We start from the raw sequence: 15,563 nt of genomic DNA on the forward strand, positions 1-15,563 counted from the left end.
AAAATATTTCGACCCGCCCCGCCCCTGGCAGGAGCACAGTGCGAGAGAGAAGCCTGGAGCCTGTCTCTTTAGGGATGGCATCTGAACCTTGACTCCTAAACTCGCCTGTGCCCCGCCTGGGGCGGGAGGGGGGGGATTTCTGGTTGCCTGATGCTGGCCATGTGGGCACCAGGACCCTGCCTTGAGTGAGCCTTTCATGCAAGGCGTGGGCACAGCACGTGACAGGATGGTGGGTTCATGTGCTTCCAGAACAGGCTGGATGAAGGGCTCCGTGCCTCCTTGGCGAACGCGTGTTTAATCAATACTGAGGTGTGTGATGTGCTCAGCTTTTGTTATAACACGAGGGGGAGGCCTGGGGAAGTGGCTAACAGTCAGATATTTCCCTGGCTACCATTATTCACCAATGGAAACCCAAAGAACTGTGCAGGAAAGCGACAGCTCAGCTGATCTGCCATAGTGGGGGACAGGCTCTGGCTCACAGAACTGGTTCTGGGCCCACAGGAGGCCCCTCACGGCCGCCCTTCCTCTTCACGTGGTAGGCCCTCAGCACAGACAGGGGGTCTGGCCAGGTGGGGCTGGAGGGACAGAGCCTTTCTTCTTCTTTCTCAGTGCTCCTGACGATGAACTGGAGAAACCACCCTCTGAGGGCAGAGAGCTTGCCTGGATTGTCCTCCGTGTTCCAGGACCTCAGCCCGCCCCCAAGCACTCAGAAGGTGTTCGTGATTTATCTGCTGAACAGCTGTCTTGACTCCCAAGTAGCCCTAAGCTCTGCATTTATGAAATAAGATGGCCTCACTTGTGCACTGATAGCAAAAGGGCTCTGGAAAAGGAAGCGGATCCTCTGGAAACACGCCATGAGGCGACAGGGCCATGAGGATGATCCCTGAGGGTCGGTGTACCCAGCGTAGCTGGTGGGAGCCCGGGGGCCCACCCCCTGCCCACGTCACTGTGTCGGTGAGACCGGTGGAGGAGAAAGGAGCGAGAGGGAGAAAGGAAGGCACGGTAATGAGCGACCTTCAGGGGAAGGAGTTCAGAAAGAGGCACCAGAGCAAGAGACACACGATGTAAGTGAGGTGGGTCCCTCCTGCCCTCTTGAGCTCTGACCTCCCAGAAGCGCAGCAGAGGGGACAACCACTCTCAAAAAGTTGGGGTCTCCCAGATTGATTGCTGAAGCTTCCGCACAGCCTTTGGATGTGCTTCTAGATACTTCTAGATGCCCATCTCTATCCCTCCCCTCCCACCCCCTGCCACCACCCCTCCTGGACAGAGGCAGGTCTGCCCTCCTCAGTTCAAAGGAGCAAGGGACCATCAACAGGGTCACTCCTGGCCACCCTGAAGCATTCCCGCTGTGCCCCAAGGCCACCAACAGCGCCTCAGTTAACAGCCTGGGCTCCTCATTTCCAGAAGGTAAGGCTTCTCCTTGCCCATCCCCCTTCCCCCAGAGGCCTTCCCCTCCTTTCTGAGAGAAGAGCTTAGACCTCACCCATCCTGCACCTGTAGTGCACAGCCTGAGGTGTGAACGCTCCTGGATGCCGGTAGGGAAGATTAACTAATGCGCTGTCCTACCCAGGCAGGACTTTTGGAAGAAATGTGTAACCCCAAACCCACCTCCAAGGAGGCGGCTCACACAATTCCCTCTGCCCGTCCTCCTTATCACTCTACTTCCTGGTCAATCTCCAACTCACTTTCCAGTTTTAGATTAATCAAAGGAATTAAATCAGACTCCCCTCGGGCATGACCTCGCACGAAGCCTGGCTTGACCAGAGCTTTTGGAGCAGAACACCTCTGGGTGCAAACCCCCCCCTCTGCACAGTGGCTGTCCTGGACTAGAGACTCAGTACCTAGTTGCTGAGTGAGTTTGGACTAGTTACTTACACGCGGTAAGCCTCAGTTTCCCCATCTGTAAAGTGGGATTGGTAACACCCGCGTCTGGGGCTGTGGTAAGGGTCTCGGGGCCTAGTGGCCAGGGAGGGCTTGACAAACAAGCTGACATTCATGGCCGTGACTCACGTCCTTCGCCATCACCGCCCCCCACCATCAGTCTGCGGGGCTGGCTTGTGGGTCTCCACACCCTGGTCCCCTCCCGGACTGTAACATCCTTGGGGCCAGGGATGCTGCCTCTGTTATTTTTGTCTTATTCATGCCCCTGTCTCTGCCCAAGCCCGGCCCACACTGACACCCAGCCACTGTCAGCTGAGGGAATGGCCTGGCTCCTGGACGGGGACACAGGCGGGGGACGCACCTGATCGCTGCGGGCGACTCCGTAGCGCAGCTCGTTGGCAAAGTGCTCGCAGTTCTCACAGGGCAGCGAGTAGGGCAGCTCCTGGCCCACCAGCTGCTCCGCCCGCTGGACGATTTTGCTGGGAGGCAGCGGCGAGTACTTGTCATCGTGTTTGTTATTGACGTGGTACCTGTCTCTCCCGACCACGTCATTCCAGCAGCAGCTTCTCCGTCACGGCCTTCTCAGTCAGGGTGGACGTGGTGCGGCCACACCAGCTCCCACAATTTCACCCGAGATTCACAAAGAGGAGACGGTGACTTCAGCCCTGGGCTCAGAGCCGGCCCCAGGCAGGCAGCCCCGTTGCCCTCGGCCTCATCGGTAAGGATGAACTAGGGCCAACCTGCCTGGCCTTGAACTCCGAAACAGGCCAGGCCCATGCCTGGGTGACTTTGGAGAAGTCACCAGGAGTCCCCGGGCGCTGGTTTCCTCACTTCTAAAGCAAAGGACGTGAGTTCCTCTAGAGGATCACGTGAGCTCAGATGCCCCCGGAAGAGTGGAGCAGGAGTCAGGCAGAGGGGTGCAGGGCGAAGGGAGGGGACGGAAGACACTCAGGTCCTCCTCCCGTCCTCCCCTTACGTGCCGGTGGCCTAGAGACCGTCACCGAGCCCCCCTGAGCCGCAGCTGTGTGGCCCCAGCAGGCTAACGTGGCATTTTGAAATAGTAAGAAAGGAAGCAGCTGAACAAGACGGAGGCCCGACCTGGGAATCAGGGCCCCAGACCGCAAGCCCGGCCCATTCACCAGGCCTCGAGCTGGTGCCTCCTCTTTTTGCCAGCTTTACCGTTTACAGACTGAAGGGATGGGGTCGGGCAAGTGTCCACACTCGCTCAGCTCAACGTTGTCCAGAAGGAAAGAGAGGTTGGTTGGGCACCGGGCTAAGCCCCGCACCGGGGCTCTTCCCGAGCACCTCTTCGTAACTTTCCTCCACCACCAGGAGGCAGGGCTTCCTGCTGGCTCTCCAGGCTGCGGTGAGCAGGGTGGGCAGGGGACCCAGGATGCCACACTGGTTCTGTGTAGCTGGGAGACCTGTGCTCCTTCCATTACACTCTGCGGCCAGTTGTAAACTACTCGAAGGAAGTAGCTGCCTTTTACTCTTGTCTGTCCTTCCAGAACCACAGACGCATAGGGGATTGGACCTGGGGAGTGACGTCCCTCAAATACAACGGGGTGGGTGGAAGTGAACCCCGTCATCTAATGGAATAAAGGTGCACGGTGTCTCCACGAACCTCCTGCTAAGGAGGAATCACAGTCGACGTACAGAGCAGGGAAGAACACGCAGCAAATTGTCACAGAGGGCCTCTTAATGCCAGACACTCGCGAACACCCCCATACACGCACGACTGTTCACACCTCACCCCTGGTGCTTAAACAGAGAAACTGTCCTGGGGCGCCTGGGTGGCTCAGTCGGTGAGGCGTCCGACTTCGGCTCAGGTCACGATCTCACGGTTCGTGGGTTCGAGCCCCGCGTCGGGCTCTGTGCGGACAGCTGGGAGCCTGGAGCCTGCTTCGGACTCTGTGTCTCCCTCTCTCTCTGCCCCTTCCCCGCCTCGCGCTCTGTCTCTCTGTGTCTCTCAAAAATAAATAAAGGTTAAAAGGTTAAAAAAAGAAAAAAAGGGAGAGGGAGCATATCCTTACCCGAGGGAGCCAGATGGACCGCATAGCCATCTCCCACGTAGACGACCCAGCGCTCGTAGCCAAAGTGAGAGACCCCAGTCAGGTCTCCAAGGGGTGGTCTTGGTTTGCCCCGCAGTGGAAAATCCAGAGGCAGGCAGAGGTGAGCCCTTGCTGGGACTGTTCTAGAGCCTGACCTGCAGGACGACCCAGCCCAGCCTGTAGATTCCCTCTGCCCGTCACCTGCAGGAAACAGGGAGGAGGGAGCCCTCCTCCGACCCGCTGGGAAAGCCTCCCCTCTACCGGGGCTCCTGTGTCGGAAATGAGCTCTTCCGAGGAAACAAAGGTGAAACAGAGAGCTGCGCTCACGACACGGTGGGGGTGCAGCACGGGAGTGGGGCCGAGTGCCGTGCACAAGCCGGGTATGCGTGCATTATGTGAACGGAGCATGGTCGTGTCATCGAAGGAGTATATGATTCCCAGGAGGTCTAAAGTCCCTCATAAAGGGCCGCCTGCTGCATCCCTGGGCCCGAGTGATTCCTGTGAATCACCGCCTCTAGTCCCGAGTGTCAGACACAGTGCTCACCACTGGACCATCTATCCATCGCTCCTTTGGGTAAGAACGATCATTATTACGCCACTTACCAGAGGAGACGTAAGACTCAGGAAGGTTAGGCGATGTGCCAAAGACCCTTCCCTGGTGGGTAGGAGACCAAGACTGAAACCTAGGTGCAAACGTTTCTAATATTGATGGCCTTCACAGAATGTCCTAAGCAAGCCCGGGGCAAGTGACGGCTGGGGATCACAGCGTAGGTTTGGAGTCGATGGCGGGGAATGTCCTTCTGGACTTGGCACGAACAGGAAATAAGTTGCCTTGGCCACACTCAGAATGCCGTTGCCATAGGAGCTCTCTGAGATGGGATAGCACCAGCCCCACCCACCTCCACTCTACCCTCCCCACCCCCAGCCCCGCTCGGCTGAGCCAGGCCTGGGGCTGGACCACCTGATCTGGGGATTGAGCTTCTGGAAGCATCAAGGCTGCCGGCCAGCTGAAGGCCTTGGAAGGGAGTCACAGTTGAGAATGAAGCCTGACTACAGGGGTCAAGAGTCAACTTGACCAAAACAAGCAAAAACGAAAACAGAGTCAACTTGACCCAAGATGGGACGACTTCGGCTCAGGTCATGATCTCACCCTCTGTGAGTTCGAGCCCCGCATCGGGTGCTGTGCTAACGGCTCAGAGCCTGAATTCTGTGTCTCCCTCTCTCTCTGCCCCTCCCCTGCTCATGCTCTGTCTCTCTCTGCCTCTCAAAAATGAATAAATGTTTTTAAAAAAAATTTTTTTAAAGAATAACCACGGCACAGAGATTGAAACACATCAAGTATGTTAAAAGCCATGCATTTGTAACATTTTAAAAACTCATCAGTCGCCTTGGCAGGATATAAACAAAGTCAACATTGTATTCCAAAAACCAGTAAAGATTCAAGCATTTCCTAAATGAACTGTCCTCGGGGGACCAGACTAAAAACCATAACAAAACCCAAAGCCACAAAACGACACTTATAGGGTGACTATCTCTGTGTAGGCAAAGGCGTAGAAAAATACGTAGGGGGAGGGGAGGACATGCCAAGCTTTACTACCTACGACGACGGAGGGGATAATGCTAATAGTTTCGATTTGGGTCTTGTTTTGTTTTGTGGGGTTCTTTTAACAAGGGAAATGGATTCACATGCGCTCGGTGGCATTGAAGACATTAGTCTTTTTCGCTTTTGTTTTTGTTTACAAAAGGAAAGCCTCTGGAGTCAGACCCTCCTAGGTTCAGATGCCCTCTCTGCCTCTTGGGTAAGTCGCTTTGCCAGAGTGTTCGTGCCCTCATCTGCAAAGTTGCTGCTTCACACAGTTGTTAAGATTAAATAAAAGCCTTCCGCGAGGCGTTGCCTCCTTTGTCAAAGATTAATTGACCATCTGATTGTGGGTTTGTTTCTGGGCTTTCTATCCTGTTCTATTGATCTCTATATATGTCTGTTTTGGTGCCAGTACCATTTTGTTTTGCTTACTACACCTTTGGTATAACTTGAAATCTGGACTTGTGGTAGCTCCAGCTTTTCCTTTGTCAAGCAAGATGGCTTTAGCTATTTGGGTTTGTGTGTGTGTGTGTGTGTGTGTGTGTGTGTGGTTCCGTACAAATTTTAGGACTCTTTGTTCTAGTTCTGTGAAAAATGCTGTTGGCATTTTGATAAGAATGGCATTAAATCCGTAGATTGCTTTGGGGAGTGTGGACATTTTAATAATATCTGTGCTTCCAACCCACGAACATGGAATGTCTTTCCATTTCTTTGTATCATTTTCAAGCTGTTTCATCAAAGTTTTATAGCTTGTAGAGCACAGGTCTTTCACCTCCTTGGTTAAGTTTATTCCGAGGCATTTGATTATTTTTGGTGCAATTTCTCTCTGCTGCTTCATTAGGAGCGTACAGAAATGCGATGGGTTTCTGTACATTGATTCTGTATCCTGCAACCTTCCTGCATTCATTTCAGTTTTAGTAGGTTTTTTCCGTAGCATCTTTAGGGTTTTCTGTATATAGTATCATGTCATCTGCAAATAGTAAAAGTTTTACTTCTTTCTTATCAATTTGGATACCCTTTATTTCTTTTTGTGGTCTGATTGCTGTGACTAGAACTTCCAGGACTATGTTGAATAAAAGTGGTTGACAGTGGACATCCTTGTCTTGTTCCTGACCTTAGGGGAAAAGCTATCAGTTTTTTACCGCTGAGTATGATGTTACCTGTGGGTTTTTCATATGTGGCTTTTATTATGTTGAGTTGCGTTCCCTCCAGACCTACTTTGTTGAGGGTTTTTATCATGAATAGATGTTGTGCTTTGTCAAATGCTTTTTCTGGATCTCTTGAAATGATATGGTTTTTTGTTTTGTTTTTTTTTTTTTTTAATCCTTTTTCTTACTGATGTGCCGTATCACATTGATTGATTTGTGAATACTGAGCCACCCTTGAATCCCGGGAATAAACCTCACTTGATCATGGTGAGTGATTTTTTTTTTTTTTTGATGTATTGTGTATTTGGCCTGTTAATATTTCGTTGAGGATTTTTGCATCTGTATTCATCACAGATATTGGCCTGTAGTTCTCTCTTTTCATAGTGTCTTTCCCTGGCTTTGGTATCGGGGTGATGCTGGTCTCATAAAATGAATTTGGAAGTTTTTCTTCCTCTTCTATTTTTTGGAATAGCTTGAAAAGAATACAATCTGTATTTCTGTGGTGTTGGTTGTTACTTCTTTCATTTCTGATTTTGTTTATTTGAGCCCTCGCTCTCCCTCTGTCTCTTTGATGTGTCTGCTAAAGGTTTACCAATTTTGCTTTCAGAGAAGTAGCTCTTGGTTTCATTGATCTGCTCTATCGGGTTTTTTAGTTACTATTTCATTTATTTCTGGTTTAATTTTTTTTATTTCCTTCCTTCCCCTAGTTTGGGGGTTTGTTTATTGTTCTTTTTCTAGCTCCTTTAGATATAATGTTAGGTTGTTTATCTGAGATTTTTCTTGCTTCTTGAGGTGGGCCTGTATTGCTATAAGCTTCCCACTTAGAACAGCTTTTGCTGCATCCCAAAGATTTTGGCCCGTTGTGTTTCCATTTTTATTTGTCTCCATGCATTTTTAAATTTCTTCTTTGATGTCTTGACTGATTCATTGTTAAGTAACATGTTATTTAACCTCAATGTGTTTGTGCTCTTTCTAGATTTTTTCTGGTGATTGACTTCTAGTTTCGTAGCTTTGTGGTTGCAGAAGATTCATGGTATGACTTCAGTCTTTTTAATTCATTGAGACTTGTTTTGTGGCCTAATATGTGATCTATTCTGGAGAATGTTCCATGTGCACTTGAAAAGAAAGTATTTTCTGCTGTTTTAGGATGGAATGTTCTGTATATGTCTATTAAATCCATCTGGTCTAATGTGTCATTCAAAGCCACCGTTTCCTTGCTGATTTTCTGTTTGAATGATCTATCCATTGATGTAAGTAGGGTGTTAAAGTCCCCTACCATTAGTGTATTACCATTGATTACTTATGTTTCTTATTAACTGCTTTGTGTTTTGGGGTGCTTCTGTGGTGGGTGCATATATTCCATTATTATATATTTTATCCATTGTTAATCATTTATGATTATATAGTGTCTTTGTCTCTTGTTACAGTCTTTGTTATAAAGTCTGTTTTGTCCAATATAAGTAGTGCTTTCTTTTCACATCCATTTGTATAATAAATGTTTCTCTGGCCTCTCACTTTCAATCTGCAGGTGCTTTTAGGTCTGAAATGAGTCTCTTATAGGCAGCATATAAATGGGCCTTCCTTTTTTATCTGTTCCATCATCCTATGTCTTTTGATTGGAGAATCTAGTCCGTTTACATTTGAAGTAAGTACTGAGAGGTATGTATTTATTGCCATTTTGTCATTTGTTTTACGGTTGTATTTGTAGTTCTTCTCTGTTCCTTTCTCCCTTGCTTTCTTCTCTCATGATTAGTCAGCTTCTTTTAGTAATGTACTTGGATTCTTTCTCTTTATTTTTTGCATATCTATTACTGATTTTTGATTTGTGATTACCTTTAGCTTTGTATATGACATCTTCTGCATAGAGCATAAGTTGATGGTCACTTAAATTTAAACCCATTCTTACTCCTGTCCCCCTCATATTTTAGGTATATGGTGCTATACTTTACATCCTTTTATTTTGTTAGTGCCTTGATTGATTTTTACAGATATACTTATTTTTACTGCTTTTATTCTTCCTACTTTTACACTCCTACTTATGGTCTTTCCTTCCCACTCAAAGAGCCCCCTCTAACATTTCTTGTAGGGCTGGTTTAGTGGCCATGAATTCCCTTAACTTTTGTTTGTCTGGGAAACTCTTCATCTCTTCCATTCTGAATGATAGCCTTGCTGGATAGAGTATTCTTGGCTGCAGATTTTTTTCCTTTCAGCACTGTGAAAATATCATGCACTCCCCTCTAGCCTGCAAAGTTTCTGCTGAAAAATAAGCAGATAGCCTTGTAGGTAACTGTTTTCTTTCTTTCTTTCTTTCTTTCTTTCTTTCTTTCTTTCTTTCAAGTTTATTTATTTTGAGAGAGACAGAAACAGCATGAGCAGGGGAGGGGCAGAGAAAGGGATGGAGAGAGAGAATCCCAAGTAGGATCCATACTGTCAGCACAGAGCCCAATGTAGGACTTGAACCCACAAATGTGAGATCGTGACCTGAGCCAAAACGAAGAGTCACATTCTTAACCGACTGAGCAACCCAGGCATCCCTGTAACTGCTTTCTTTTCTCTTGCTACTTTTAAAATTGTTGTCACTTTGCCATTTTAATTACTATGTGCTTTTTCTTTTAAGTTTATTTATTTTGAGAGAGAAGGAGAGAGAGCATGGGTGGGGGAGGAGCAGAGAGAGAGAGAGAGAGAGAGAGAGAGAGAGAGACCTGAGTAGGCTCCACGCTGTCAGCACAGAGCCCAACACGGGACTCAGTCCCATAAACCATGAAATCATGACCAGAGCTGAAATCAACAGTCAGACGCTTAACCAACTGAGCCACCCAGGCAACCTGATTACCATGTGTCTTTGTGTGGACCTCCTTGGGTTGATTTTGTTGGGGGATCTCTGTGCCTCCTAGATGCAGATTTGTTTCCTTGCCCAAACTCAGGAAGTTTTCAGCAATTATTTCTTCAAGTAAGCTTTCTGCCCCCTTTTCTCTCTCTTCTTCTGAGATCCCTAAAAGTGAATGCTATTACATTTGATGGGGTCACTGAGTTCCCTGAGTCCATTCTCATTGTGAATAATTTGTTTTCTCTTACCTGCCCACCTTGATTACTTTCCATTACTCTGTCCTCTGGGTCACTGATTTGTTCTTCTGCTTCCTCTAGCCTACTGTTTATTCTATCTATTGTATTTTTAGTTTCATTTATTATGTTCTTTTTCTCTGATTGGTTCTTTTTCATCTCTTTATTAAGGGTCTCACTGATGTCCTCTACTCTTTTTTCAAGCCTACAGCTGAGTAGTTTTGACAAAGGATTGAAGATTTTGGTTCACAGTGGTCTTGCACTCCATATATCTACTGCTGGGTGATGAGGGAAGGCCTTACTGAGTTGAGCACGGAACCCAAGAAAGTGGGCGAGTAAGTTCTGCAGCTATATCTTGGGGGGTGGGGAGTAGTGGTGTAGGAGACGGGGCAGCAAGACGGCCTGGGGTGGAGGGTGCTTGGCAGGACTGAAGAGCAGCAAGGAGGCCAGTGGCTGGGACTGGGAAGTGTGACAGGAGGAGGCTTAGCGACGACGTCAGCGAGGCATTTAGGTCCTGCTGACGCTCGGCTTTTGCAAGGGCTCGGGCTCTTCCTCTGGGGGAGGTGGGAGCCGTGTGTTGAGCAGAGTAGTGATGTTAGGTGAGCAGAGGGTCGCTCTGGCTGCTGCATTTGGGATAGATTTTTAGGGACAGGCGTGCATTCAGTGAGGCCGGTTGTGAAGCTGTTGTAGTAATCCGGGTGAGGCTTAATAAGTCCGTGTTTGTAAAATGCGTAGCTTTGTGCGCCTGGAAAAGAGTATGTGCTTAATAACTGCGAGCCATTATTTATCATTACTGTCACTACCTACGGTTAATTAGTCTCGGTCTTCTATTCTCCACGCAGCGGTCCTTCTGTGTTCGTCCTGTAAAATACTGTCCCGTGGCGACTCCAGAGTGGGATGCAGTTCTTAGCATGTCTTTCTGATTCCACCTGTCCCATTGACGTTCAAGAAAACACATCGGCATACAGAGGAATGAGGGTGTCATTTATTATGGGGATTACCTGGAGTTAGTTCTAATTTATAGTCCTGTAAAAAGCAAAGAACATCCTTCCTCGACCTTGGCCTGTACCTGGTGACTGGTGTTTCTGCACCGGGGCCGCGACTCAGTGGTTGAGAGCTGTTGTTCTTAAACGCGTCTGTCAAAACTTGAGTTCGACACCTTTTCCCCTGAAACGGATTCCTCTCTAGACTCCTGCCTTCCGCACACGTTTCTGAATGTCTACCTCGTGTGAGGCGGTGCACCCGGTGCTGTAGACACAGTAATGCTTGAGGCGGACGTCATTGTGTGTGGATTGTGTCATCCGGTCAGCGAGAGGTCATAAACGAGTAGGCGTGGGTGGCGGGTGAGGGCTGCTGTAGCCAAGGACCGCAAACGAGGGGACTCACACAACACAAAATTATTGGGTCACGGTTCTGGAGTCCGGAAGTAGAAGTCCAGCTGTCCACAGGGCCATGCCCTCTCTGAGCCTGTGGGGAAGAGTCCGTTCCTGCCTCTTCCTCGCTTCTGGCCGTCCTCGGCATTCCTTGGCTTTGTAGAGTTTCGGTCTCCATTCCTGTCTTCCCTCCGTGTGTCTCTTTGTCTTCACCTTGCGTTCTTCCCCGTGTCTGTATTACTTTTTCTCATAAGGACCCCAGTCATACTGGCTTAGGGCCCACGCTAATGACCTCGTCTTAACGTGATCACCTCTGTGAGGACCCCGTTTCCAGTAGCGTTTCCTGGTGGAGATGCTTTCTTCACTCTATGCCGTCTTCATAGAGGCTGAATTTAGCTCTATAAATTAGTATATATCTATCACTGTAGTAAGTTCTTTTTTTTTTTTTAATTTTTTAATGTTTATTTATTACTGAGAGACAGAGCATGAGCAGGGATGGGGCGGAGAGAGAGGGGGACACAGAATCCGAAGCAGGCTCCAGGCTCTGAGCTGTCAGCACAGACCCCGACGTGGGGCTCGAACTCATGAGCTGTGAGATCATGACCTGAGCTGAAGTCGGATGCTCGACCGACTGAGCCACCCAGGCGCCCCCACAACTCTGTACTTTTTAACCCCCTTCACCCATCCAGCCTGCTCCACACTCCCTCTGGCAACCAACTATTTGCTCTTTGTATCCGTCAGCCTGGTTTTTTGTTTCATTTTGGTTTTGTTTTGTTTGTTTCTGGTTTGATTTGGTTTGGTCTTAGAATCCACGTGTGAATGAGATCACACAGTAATTTTCTTTCTCTGCCTGATTTATTTCACTTAGCGTAATACCCTCAATGTCTACCCACGTTGTTGGAAATAAGCAAGATTTCCTTCGTTTTATTATTCTTTCTTGGAATGAATACCCCAGCATGGATTTGCTGGATATGGTAGTCCTATTTCTAATTTTTTGATGAATCTTCATATTGTCTTCTGTAGTGGCTGCACCAACTAAATTGCCACCAACAGTGCACGAGGATTTCCTTTTCTCCGCATCCTCACCAACACTTGCTATTTCTTTTCTGTCTGATATCAGCAAAATTCTGACAGGTGTGGGGTGATACAGCAGAGAGAGGGAGAGAGAGAGGGAATCCCAAATAGGCTCTGCACTGAGCGTGGAGTTCCCCAATGCGAGACTTGATCTCACAACCCTGGGATCGTGACCCAAGCTGAAATCAAGAGTTGGACACTCAACTGACTGAGCCGCCCTGGTGCCCTTCGCCGAGTGCTTTTTCATGCATTTGTTGGCCATCTGTTTGCCTTCAATCTTCTTAAACTGGATGATTAACTTATTAAAATGCACTTTTCTCTTTCTTCGTATAAGGACTTGTGCTACAAATTTTTCCAAGTCTCCCTTTTGTTGCATGGCCCCAAGATCGATATCTAATATTTTTGTTACCATTTAGTTCCGAATATTATCTAATTTCCATTACGTTTTCATCTTTGTCTCATAATGTAACTACCGACGTGCTCTAAAATTTCTGAAAGTAGAGGGGTTTTCTAGCTATCTCTTCCTTGTTGATTTCTCACTTAATGCACTGTGATTAGACAAGATAATCTCTATGTCACCAGTCCCTTGAAATTTGCTTAAGACTTGCTTTGAGGCCAGTTTTATGTACATACATTCCTTTGTGTGTGGTCAAAAGAATCTGTTTGCCACAATTGTACTATGTAGTACACGGCATATACACTGTGCTATCTATATTAAGTCAGCTTGTTGGTTTTTCAAATGTTCCATGTCTTTGCTGATTTTTGTGTCTCCTTGATTTATCAGTTCTGAGAGAAGTGCATTTACATTCACTACTGTAATGGAGAATTTGTCGATTTCTCCTTGCAATAGGCCAACATTTTCAGTATCTGGTTTAGAGATTCGTATTAGATGCAAACAAGTCAAGAATTATATCTTCCTGGCGAGTTGAGACTTTCACAGAACCTTTTGGAGTGTTTTCCTACACCAGCAACCAATCCTGTGATTCTCCGACACCAACTGGGCATCCAACAACTCGTTCCAGTTTTGACAGCAACACCTGGGAATTAGCACAGACCCCACAGTAAGGGCTCAATCCCACCAGACTGCACCGCCCCTCCCCTCCTTCGGATGTCATTCACAAGACCCGGCCCATCCAGGCCTCTGTCCATGGGTTATAAATTGGGGTTTCCCATGACCACCCTTAGGTCCAAAAATCTGCTAGCTCACAGAACTTAGAAAGGCACTTTACTTATGTTTAGCAGCTTATTATAATGGGTATAACCCAGGAACAACCAAACGGGAGAGATGCACAGGGCAGGATATGGGGGCAGAGGGATGCAAGGAGCTTCCGTGCCCTCCTCAGACATGTGGCTCTCCCAGCACCTCATGCATTCACCAACCCAACAACTCATCAAGTCTCCTTGTTCAAGAGGTTTTATGGGGCTTTGTCTTCAACCTCACTCCCTCTCCCAGAGATCGGTGTGGGAGCGGGGCGGGGGAGGGTGGGGTGGAGAGGGGTGGTGCTCTAAGTTCCAAGCCTCTAATTACTTGGTCTTTCGGATGACCAGCCCCATCATAAGGCTCTCGAGCGCCCCCACCTTACATCAGTCATTAGCACAGACTCAGGTGTGATAGAAAAGGGTTCATTTTGAATAATACTAAAGAATCTTATCACTCAGGAAATTCCAAGGGAGCTCATGCTCGGAACCAAGGACAAAGACCAAATATGTTTCTTATTATGCCATACTTTTTATTTTTTATTTATTTTAATTAATTATTTTTTTATGGTTTTTTTTTTGAGAGAGACAGAGTATAAGCGAGGGGGGGACAGAGAGAGGGAGACACAGAATTTGAAACAGGCTCCAGGCTCTGAGCTATCAGCACGGAGCCCGATGCAGGGCTCAAACCCACAAATTGACCATGACCCGAGCCGAAGTCAGCCACTTAACCGACTGAGCCATCCAGGTGCCCCTATTAATTGTTGTTTTTTTTTAATGTTTATTTTTGAGAGAGAAAGACAGAGTGTGAGCGGGGGAGGGGCAGAGAGAGACACACACACACACACAGAATCTGAAGGAGGCTCCAGGCTTCGAGCTGTCAGTACAGAGCCTGATGCGGGGCTTGAACCCACGAGCTGTGAGATCCTGACCTGAGCCAAAGTTGGACACTTAACCGACTAAGCCTCCCAGCCACCCTGTATGCCATACTTTTTTTAAAAAAATGTTTATTTTACTTGTTTTGAGACAAAGAGAGAACCAGGGAAAGTCAGAGAGAGAGAGGGAGAGAGAGAATTCCAAGCAGCCTCCTGCTGTCAGCACAGAGCCTGAGGCAAGGCTCAATCTCACAGACCATGAGATCATGACCTGAGCTGAAATCAAGAGTCAGACGTTGGGGCGCCTGGGTGGCGCAGTCGGTTAAGCGTCCGACTTCAGCCAGGTCACGATCTCGCGGTCTGTGAGTTCGAGCCCCGCGTCGGGCTCTGGGCTGATGGCTCAGAGCCTGGAGCCTGTTTCCGATTCTGTGTCTCCCTCTCTCTCTGCCCCTCCCCCGTTCATGCTCTGTCTCTCTCTGTCCCAAAAATAAATAAACGTTGGGAAAAAAAAATTTAAAAAAAAAAAATAAATAAATAAATAAATAAATAAATAAAGAGACGCTTAACCAGCTGAGCCACCCAGGCCCCCCCTTAGGCCACACTTTTTAATGACCTTTCTGTCTAGTAATAATTTTTGCCTTAAATCCTATCTTTTCTGATACCAATACAGTATACCAGCTTTTAGTTAGTATATGTTCTTAGCATTTGCCTCACGTATCTTTTATAATTTTTAAAAATTATTGGGGCACCTGGGTGGCTCGGTCGGTTAAGCATCCGACTTCAGCTCAGGTCACGATCTCACGGTCCGAGAGTTGGAGTCCTGCGTTGGGCTCTGGGCTGATGGCTCAGAGCCTGGAGCCTGCTTCCGATTCTGTGTCTCCTTCTCTCTCTGCCCCTCCCCCATTCATGCTCTGTCTCTGTCTCAAAAATAAATAAAAACGTTAAAAAAAATTTTAAAAAAATTATATTTATTGAAGTAGGTTCAAAAGTCTTATTTAACTGTCCAAGTTCAAATTTCAGATTTTTTAAAAGGTTTATGATGTAAATTCTTAACATATAGAAAGTACTAGAAAGACTAGTACAATGACCATCTATATACCCACTGCCTCGATTAAAAGAATTTACTGTTTTGTCATATTTGCTTGATCTGCATCTATTTTTTCAATGTTTATTTATTTATCTTGAGAGAGAGAGAGAACGTGAGCAGGAGAGGGTCAGAGAGAGAGAGGGAGACAGAGGATCCCAAGCAGGCTCCGCACTGTCAGTGTGGAGTCAGAAGCGGGGCTCGAACTCATGAACCATGAGATCATGACCTGAGCCAA

General features: G+C 47.5%; 1 pseudogene; it reads right to left on the reverse strand.

The window, feature by feature from the left end:
- Positions 1 to 635: 635 nt before the first annotated feature.
- LOC121023729 (phospholipase A and acyltransferase 3-like) lies at positions 636 to 4,487 on the reverse strand (annotated as a pseudogene).
- Positions 4,488 to 15,563: the final 11,076 nt, after the last annotated feature.

Source organism: Herpailurus yagouaroundi, unplaced genomic scaffold, assembly GCF_014898765.1.
Source record: "Herpailurus yagouaroundi ecotype Mexico unplaced genomic scaffold, PumYag 569, whole genome shotgun sequence".
NCBI classification, from domain to species: Eukaryota; Metazoa; Chordata; class Mammalia; order Carnivora; family Felidae; genus Herpailurus; species Herpailurus yagouaroundi.